Source organism: Myxine glutinosa, chromosome 6, assembly GCF_964187855.1.
Source record: "Myxine glutinosa chromosome 6, kmMyxGlut1.1, whole genome shotgun sequence".
In the NCBI taxonomy this organism is placed as follows: domain Eukaryota; kingdom Metazoa; phylum Chordata; class Myxini; order Myxiniformes; family Myxinidae; genus Myxine; species Myxine glutinosa.
In genome coordinates this window covers 81,498,226-81,506,712 of record NC_136266.1, presented here as the reverse complement: position 1 = coordinate 81,506,712, position 8,487 = coordinate 81,498,226, and positions in this window count along the sequence as shown.

Sequence of the window (8,487 nt, the reverse complement as noted above, 5' to 3'; positions counted from 1 at the left end):
CCGGCACCGTGAACGGGGCCAATGGGGCCTGGGTGTGCCGGTGCACCTTCGCGTGCTGGCACGCGAGGCACATCCTGGTCCAGCCGCGGACGGCCTTCCGGAGGCCATGCCAGACAAACTTGTTGGCGACCAACCTCTGGGAGGACTTCATGCTCGGGTGGGACAGGCCGTGGATGGCGTCAAAAACCTGGCGCTGCCAGCCCGCGGGCACGATGGGGCGAGGCCGCCCGAGGGAGACGTCGCACAAGAGGGCCATGCCCGCGCCGTCGAACGGCATCTCGGTGACGCGGAGGCCCGTGACGGCGGTCCGCAAGGCCTGGACACCGGGGTCGGCGGCCTGGTCCGCCGCCATCCGGGCATAGTCGATGCCAAGGTGGACTGCGTGGGCGACTGACCGGGAAAGGCAATCCGCCACCGGGTTGTCCTTCCCCGCGACGTGCCGGATGTCCGTTGTATATTCGGACACGGCCGAGAGGTGACGCTGCTGCCGGGCCGACCACGGCTCAGCGACCTTGCCCATCGCGAAGACCAGTGGCTTGTGGTCGACGAAGGCCGTGAACGCACGGCCCTCGAGCAGATGGCGGAAGTGCCTGACCGCCAGGTGAAGCCCGAGCAACTCGCGGTCGAAGGTACTATAACGGCGTTCGGGCGGGCGAAGCTGCCGGCTGAAGAACGCCAGTGGTTGCCAAGCACCACGCACCCATTGCTCGTGCACCGCGCCCACCGCGTAGTCCGAGGCGTCGGTGGTGAGGGCGATCGGTGCATCGGGCACCGGGTGCGCGAGCATGGTGGCGTTAGCCAAGGCGAGCTTGGCGCCCGCGAACGCCACGTCCATCTGCTCGGTCCAGGTAATGTCACCTTTGCCCGGCTTGCCTCGGAGGGCCTCGTGCAAGGGGCGCAGGAGCTGGGCGATGCGGGGCAGGAACCGATGGTAAAAGTTTACCATGCCCAGGAACTCCTGGAGCCCCTTGATCGTGCGGGGGCGCGGAAACCCCTTCACCGCCTCCACCTTGGCCGGTAGGGGGACGGCCCCGTGCCTGGTGACGCGGTGCCCCAAAAAGTCGATGTCGGCGACGCCGAACCGGAACTTGGCAGGGTTCACGATGAGGCCATGCTGGCCCAGACGTTCGAAGAGCGTGCGGAGATGGTGTAGGTGCTCTTCGCGGGACATGCTGGCGACAAGGATGTCGTCCAGGTAGACGTAGACGAAATCCAAGTCGCGCAAGACGCTGTCCATTAGTCGCTGGAACGCCTGAGCCGCATTCTTTAAACCGAAGGGCATCCAAAGAAATTCGAAAAGTCCGAATGGCGTGATGACCGCTGTGTTTGGGATGTCCTCCAGCCTGACGGGGACCTGATGGTAGCCGCGTATGAGGTCCACCTTCGAAAAGAAGGACATGCCCGCCAACCGGGCGGAGAAGTCCTGAATGTGGGGGACGGGGTAGCGTTCGGGGGTGGGGGCGTCGTTGAGGCGCCGGTAGTCCCCGCACGGTCGCCACCCCCCGCCGGGCTTTGGCACGATGTGAAGCGGCGACGCCCAAACACTCTCGGAGCGCCGCACGATGCCGAGCCGCTCCAGCGTAGCGAACGCCGCTTTAGCTACCGCGAGCTTTGTCGGCTCGAGGCGGTGTGCCCCTGGCGTAGACCGGTGGCCCAGCGGTGGGGATGTGGTGTTCCACCCCGTGCTTGACGGCCCCCGCCGAGAAGGTGGGCCGCGTGAGGGCCGGGAAACCAGCGAGGCGGCGGGTGAATTCGTTCGCTGCCGGAAGCGTACAGATGAACCTGGCCGGAACCGAACCGCTCAGCAAGCCGCTCGGCGAGCCGCTCGATGAGCCGCCCCGAACCGCTCAGCAAGCTGCTCGGCGAGCCGCTCGATGAGCCGCTCCGGGAGCTGCTCAACGAGGCGGGCAGCGCGCACGCGAGCGAGCTGAACGTCTCAGCCTGGACAAGCCTTCTGTGCTTTACGTCCACCAACATTCCATTGGCACAGAGGAAGTCCGCGCCAAGCAGTGCCATAGGCACATCGGCAGTGACGAACGACCACCGGAAAACCTGTCCTCCAAACCACAGAGAAAGGCAGCGTTTTCCGTACGTGCGAATGGACGTACCGTTGGCAGCAAGCAGCGCGGGGCCCCGGCCCGCGGACTGCTTGTCGGACGTACCGGCGGGACCGACACTCACCTGCGCTCCCGTGTCGCACAGGTAACGGCGCCCGGATAAGGTGTCCGTGATGAACAGTAGGCTGTTTGAACGGCCGGCGCTCAGTGCCACTACCGAGGGCCGGCCCGGGCGTTTCCTGACCTGCCGAATGAGCACGGCGGGCGACATTGCCGAGCCTTGTGGCCAAACTAGGCGTGGAAAAAACACCAGATTTGCGGTGAAGGCGGCGGAGGCCGCGGTTTTCTCCACGGCGGCGGCGGTGGGCGGGGCGTGGCGGCGGACACGAAGTGCGCATCAGCCTCGAGATCCACGAGGTGTGGTGCATCAGCATCAGGGTCAGCCCCGAGAGCTGCGACGGCCGCGCCAAAACTCGCCTGGGTGTCCAAAGCCGCGAAGAACCTGTCGGCCTCGGCAGCGAGAGCTCGGGGTTCCGTCGTCGCAGAACCTGCCAACGCGAGGCCGACTCGTGCCGGCAGCTGGCGTCGAAATAACGCCCGGAATAGAGCGTTCGGGGTTTCGTCGCCCATCAACAACAGCATATGGTCCATGCGGACCGACGGTCGCGTGTCACCGAGCTCAGGGAGGTCCAGGAGGCGGTCGGCCCAAGCGTCCACCGTGAGGCCGAACGTGGCGAGGAGGAGACGCTTGATCGAATCGTACCTGCCGTCGGCCGGTGGGTTCCTCAGGACCGACACGACGCGGGTGGCCGTGCCGGGCCCGAGGGAGGCGACCACGTGGCAGTTCCTGGTCTCGTCCACCGTGATGCCTCGAAGTCGGAACTGGGCTTCTGCCTGCAGGAACCAAACTTCGGCTTGAGCCTCCCAGAACTCGGGGAGTTTGATTTGGACCGCATTGGTTGCCATTGCTGTGGCGTGTTCGGGTGGTCAGCGATGGCTGACCAGAACGTCGGAGGGTCACCAATGAAGCACGGTGCTATGCGCGCTACTTGTATAACAAGGAGGAAGCGGACAACGCGGTAGGTTCAACAGTCTTTATTACAAGAGCTCAACTGCAGCACTGGAGCGCTCCGGGCTGCACGCCCGGTGTATATCCCGCAGCCACGCCTACCCCTCGGGCGTGGCCGCCGCCCACTTGGTGCGCAGAATGATGCCCTCACGCCAGTGAGCTTTCGTGTCCGCCACAAACCTCTGATTTCCTCCATTCCTGTTGTGTGCATATGTAGTATGTATACATTTTCCATAATAATAATTTTTTTTTACTACACCTCATCATAAAATGAAATGGATTAACGGACTGCCAAAGGTAGGCCTACAAATGGTGGTCAACCTGCAATGGTGCAGAATATTTATTTGTGTTCTTTGTCATGACTTGTTCACATTGAGATAAAGAACTCTGTCCAGATTTATGCTGATGATACAAGGATACATTGAGAAGTTACAACCTTTACAGGAGGACCTTGATGCAGCCGCAACATGGGTCGATACCTGGAAACTTTTATTCTACCCAGCCAAATGTAAAAGGTCATGCACCTTGACAAAAGAAAAAAGAATGCTTTGTGGTGCTGCGCACACACGACTCGATTGCCAGAGAGGTAGGCCACAACGCGTTGGTACAACAAGAGTCTTTATTCAGAGCTCGCACTTCAGCACTGGGCGGGCTCGAGCCTCGAGCTTAGAGCCCGCATATATGTCCCGAGGCCCCGCCTTGCCCCCGGGCGTGGCCGATCGGTCGAAAGGCGGGGCATGTATTTTAGTTCCCCACCTGGACGCTCGCGCCACCCACTGGTGCGCGGAATTATTGCCCCTTGTGCCTGCCACACGCGCCCCCCCAGAATTCCCGCGCACCTGAAGGGTGAGCTTGCGGGGAAGCCGGATGACCCGGCCGAAACGCCCCCTGGCGATGCGTGCAGGGCTGGGGGGTAGCGGGACGGCGGGGCTGGGGGGTGCCGGGGGTCTGACCGCCAGGGGGCGGCCTCGACGCGGAGGCAGAGCTGCTTGCAGGGGGTGGTCCAGATCGAGGTCGGCCGGCTTGAGGCGGTCCACTGAGATACGATCCGGGGCACTGCCGATGTCGACGGTGAAATATTTGTCCCCGGTCTCCAGCACGTGGAAGGGCCAGTCGTATGGGGGCCGTAGCGGTGCCCGGTGGGCGTCGTGCCAGATGAAGACGTACTCTGCCTTGCAAAGCTCCGGGGCGACGTGGTAGGACGGGCAACCGTGGTGTGCCGTCGGCACCAGGGCGAACCTCCAGGCGGTCTCCTGCAGGGTGGAGCGCTGTTGCGCCGCGGACCAAGGAGCCGTGGAGTCGGGGATAAATTCGCCTGGTACCCGCAGTGGTTGCCCGAAGACCAGCTCCGCCGAGGACGCGCACAGGTCGTCCTTGGGCGCCGTCCTGAGGCCCAGCAGGACCCAGGGGAGCCTGTCGGCCCAGCTGCCGTCACGGAGGCTGGCCCGGAGCGCGGCTTTCATCGAGCGATGAGAGCGCTCGCACAGGCCATTGGCCTGGGGGTGGTAGGCCGTGGTGCGGTGCAGTTGGACGCCGAGCCCTTGCGCCACCGCGCCCCAGAGCTCCGAGGTGAACTGGGGCCCGTGGTCGGACGGGATGTCCGAGGGGGCACCGAACCGGGCAACCCAAGTGGCGATGAAGGCTTGCGCCACATCAGCCGCAGACGTCGCCGCCAATGGCGCGGCCTCCGGGCACCATGTGGTGCGGTCCACCATGGTGAGGAGGTGGGTGAACCCCCGCGAGGGGGGCAGAGGTCCCACCAAGTCGACGTGGACATGGTCGAACCCACGCTCGGGCACCGTAAATGGGGCCAACGGGGCCTGGGTGTGGCGGTGGACTTTTGCGCGCTGGCACGCGAGGCACGTCCTGGCCCAGTCGTGGACGTCCTTCCTGAGGCCATGCCAGACGAGCTTCACCGCGACGAGCTTCTGGGAGGCCTTCGTGCCCGGGTGCGACAGGCCGTGGATGGCGTCGAAAAGCGTGCGCTGCCAGCCAGCGGGCACGATGGGGCGAGGCCGGCCGAGGGAGACGTCGCACAGGAGGGCCGCGCCCGCGACGTCGAACGGCACCTCGGTGACGCGGAGGCCCGTGACGGCGGTCCGCAAGGCCTGGACGCCGGGGTCGGCGGCCTGGTCCACCGCCATCCGGGCATAGTCGATGCCAAGGTGGACTGCGTGGGCGACGGACCGGGAAAGGCAATCCGCCACCGGGTTGTCCTTCCCCGCGACGTGCCGGATGTCCGTTGTATATTCGGACACGGCCGAGAGGTGACGCTGCTGCCGGGCCGACCACGGCTCAGCGACCTTGCCAATCGCGAAGACCAGTGGCTTGTGGTCGACGAAGGCCGTGAACGCACGGCCCTCGAGCAGATGGCGGAAGTGCCTGACCGCCAGGTGAAGCCCGAGCAACTCGCGGTCGAAGGTACTATAACAGCGTTTGGGCGGGCGAAGCTGCCACCTGAAGAACGCCAGCGGTTGCCAAGCACCACGCACCCATTGCTCGTGCACCGCGCCCACCGCGTAGTCTGAGGCGTCGGTGGTGAGGGCGATCGGTGCATCGGGCACCGGGTGCGCGAGCATGGTGGCGTTAGCCAAGGCGAGCTTCGCACCCGCGAACGCCGCGTCCATCTGCTCGGTCCAGGTAACGTCACCTTTGCCCGGCTTGCCTCGGAGGGCCTCGTGCAAGGGGCGCAGGAGCTGGGCGATGCGGGGCAGGAACCGATGGTAAAAGTTTACCATGCCCTGGAACTCCTGGAGCCCCTTGATCGTGTGGGGGCGCGGAAACCCCTTCACCGCCTCCACCTTGGCCGGTAGGGGGACGGCCCCGTGCCTGGTGACGCGGTGCCCCAAAAAGTCGATGTCGGCGATGCCGAACCGGAACTTGGCAGTGTTCACGATGAGGCCATGCTGGCCCAGACGTTCGAAGAGCGTGCGGAGATGGTGTAGGTGCTCTTCGCGGGACGTGCTGGCGACAAGGATGTCGTCCAGGTAGACGTAGATGAAAGGTAAGTCGCGCAAGACGCTGTCCATGAGCAGTTGGAACGCCTGGGCCGCATTCTTCAACCCAAAAGGCATTCGCAGGAACTCAAAGAGGCCGAAAGGGGTGATGACGGCCGTCTTTGGGACATCGTCCGGTTGGACGGGGACCTGGTGGTAGCGCCCAGATGAGGTCCACCTTGGAGAACACGGTCGTGTTTGCCAACCGGGCGGAAAAGTCCTGGATATGGGGGACCATGTAGCGGTCGGGGGTAGTGGCGTCATTGAGCCGGCGGTAGTCCCCGCACGGTCGCCACCCCCCGCCGGGCTTCGGCACAATGTGCAGAGGAGAAGCCGAAGCACTGTTGGAGCGTCGTACGATCCCCAGCCGTTCCAGCGTGGCGAACTCCGCTTTTGCCACGGCGAGCTTCGTGGGGTCGAGTCGGCGTGCCCGGGCGTAGACCGGCGGCCCGACCATGGGGATATGGTGCTCCACCCCGTGTTTGACGGCCACCGCTGAGAAGGTGGGCTGCGTGAGGGCCGGGAAACTGGCGAGGAGGCGGGTAAACTCGTCCGCTGCCGGAAGCGTGCAGACTAACCTCGCCGGGAGGGAACCTTTCAGCAAGCCGCTTGGCAAGCCGCTCGGTGAGCCGCTCAGCGAACAAGCGAGCGAGCTGAAGGTTTCGGCCTGGATGAGACATCTGCGCTTAACGTCGACCAACAGCCCATGCGCACATAGGAAGTCCGCGCCGAGCAGGGCCATTGGCACGCTGGTGGTAACGAACGACCATTGAAAGCGCTGCCCTCCGAACCGCAGTGAGAGGCAACGCTTCCCGAATGTGTGGATGGGTGTACCGTTGGCAGCAAGCAAAGCGGGGCCCCGGCCCGTGGTTTGCTTGTCGGACGTGGAGGCAGGGAAGACGCTTACCTGCGCTCCTGTGTCGCAAAGAAAACGGCGCCCGGACAAGGTGTCCGTGATGAACAGGAGGCTGCCAGAATGGCCGACGCTCAGGGCCGCAAGTGAGTGCCGGCCAGGTCATTTCCCGACCCGTCAAAAGAACACGGCGGGCGGCACGTTTTAGCCTTGCGGCCGAACCTGGCATGGTAGTAGCACCAGGTTTGCGGCGGTGGCGGCCGCGTCGGCCGTGCCAGCGGCGGTGGTGGTGGCGGCGGCGGTAGTGGGCGGGGCGCAGCTGCGGCCACGAGGGAAGCCGGGGGCGCTGGAGCCTCCGCACCGGGAGCCACTACGGCAGCACCGTAAACCGACCGCGTGTCGCAGGCCGCGAAAAACTTGTCGGCCTCTCCGGCCAGGGCACGGGGTTCCGTGATGTTGGAACCGGCCTGCGCGAGGCGCACCTGTATCGGTAGCTGGCGGAGGAAAAGTGCACGGAACAAGAAATCCGGGCGCTGGTCCCCAAGCAGAAACAGCATGAAATCCATCCGGACGGATGGTCGTCTGTCGCCGAGGGCGGGAAGGTCCAGGAGGCGGTCGGCCCGTTCGATCTCTGTGAGCCCGAACGTGGCGAGGAGGAGACGTTTGGGCGCCTTGTACTTGTTGTCGCCCGGCAGGCGCCGAAGGATGGACACGACTCGGGCGGCAGTGCCGGGCCCGAGGGCCGCGACCACGTGGTAGTACCGGGTCTCGTCCGCCGTGATGCCTCGGAGCTGAAATTGAGCTTCGGCCTGCACAAACCAAACTTCGGCTTGCGCTTCCCAAAACTCCGGGAGTTTGATTGCGACGGCGTTGGTAGGCATGGCGCGTTCGGGGGTCAGCAACGGCTGAACCAATCGGGGTCACCAGTGTGGTGCTGCGCACACACGACTCGATTGCCAGAGAGGTAGGCCACAACGCCTTGGTTCAACAAGAGTCTTTATTCAGAGCTCGCACTTCAGCACTGGGCGGGCTCGAGCTTAGAGCCCGCATATATGTCCCGAGGCCACGCCTTGCCCCCGGGCGTGGCCGATCGGTCGAAAGGCGGGGCATGTATTTTAGTTCCCCACCTGGACGCTCGCGCCACCCACCGGTGCGCGGAATTATTGCCCCTTGTGCCCGCCACAGCTTCATATATACTCCATACTACCTCAAGGGTGAAGAACTCCAAGGTACACAGGTAGAGAACGACCTTGGTGTTGTTATAGATAATGAGCTAGCCTTTCATAGGCTTGTAGCTGCCTCTGTCAACAAGAACAATCAGATGTTGGGTCTTATCAAAAGGACCTTTTCCAGCTTCACAAAGGAAACTTTCCGACTCCTCTTCAATTCTACAGGGTGAGTCATAAGTCCCAGGCCACAGTTTCAGATTATACAAATAATACATTAAAACAAGATGGCAGACACCAGTCCATTTACAGTGGAAGAGAGGCTGGTAGCAGAGGCTGGTACCAC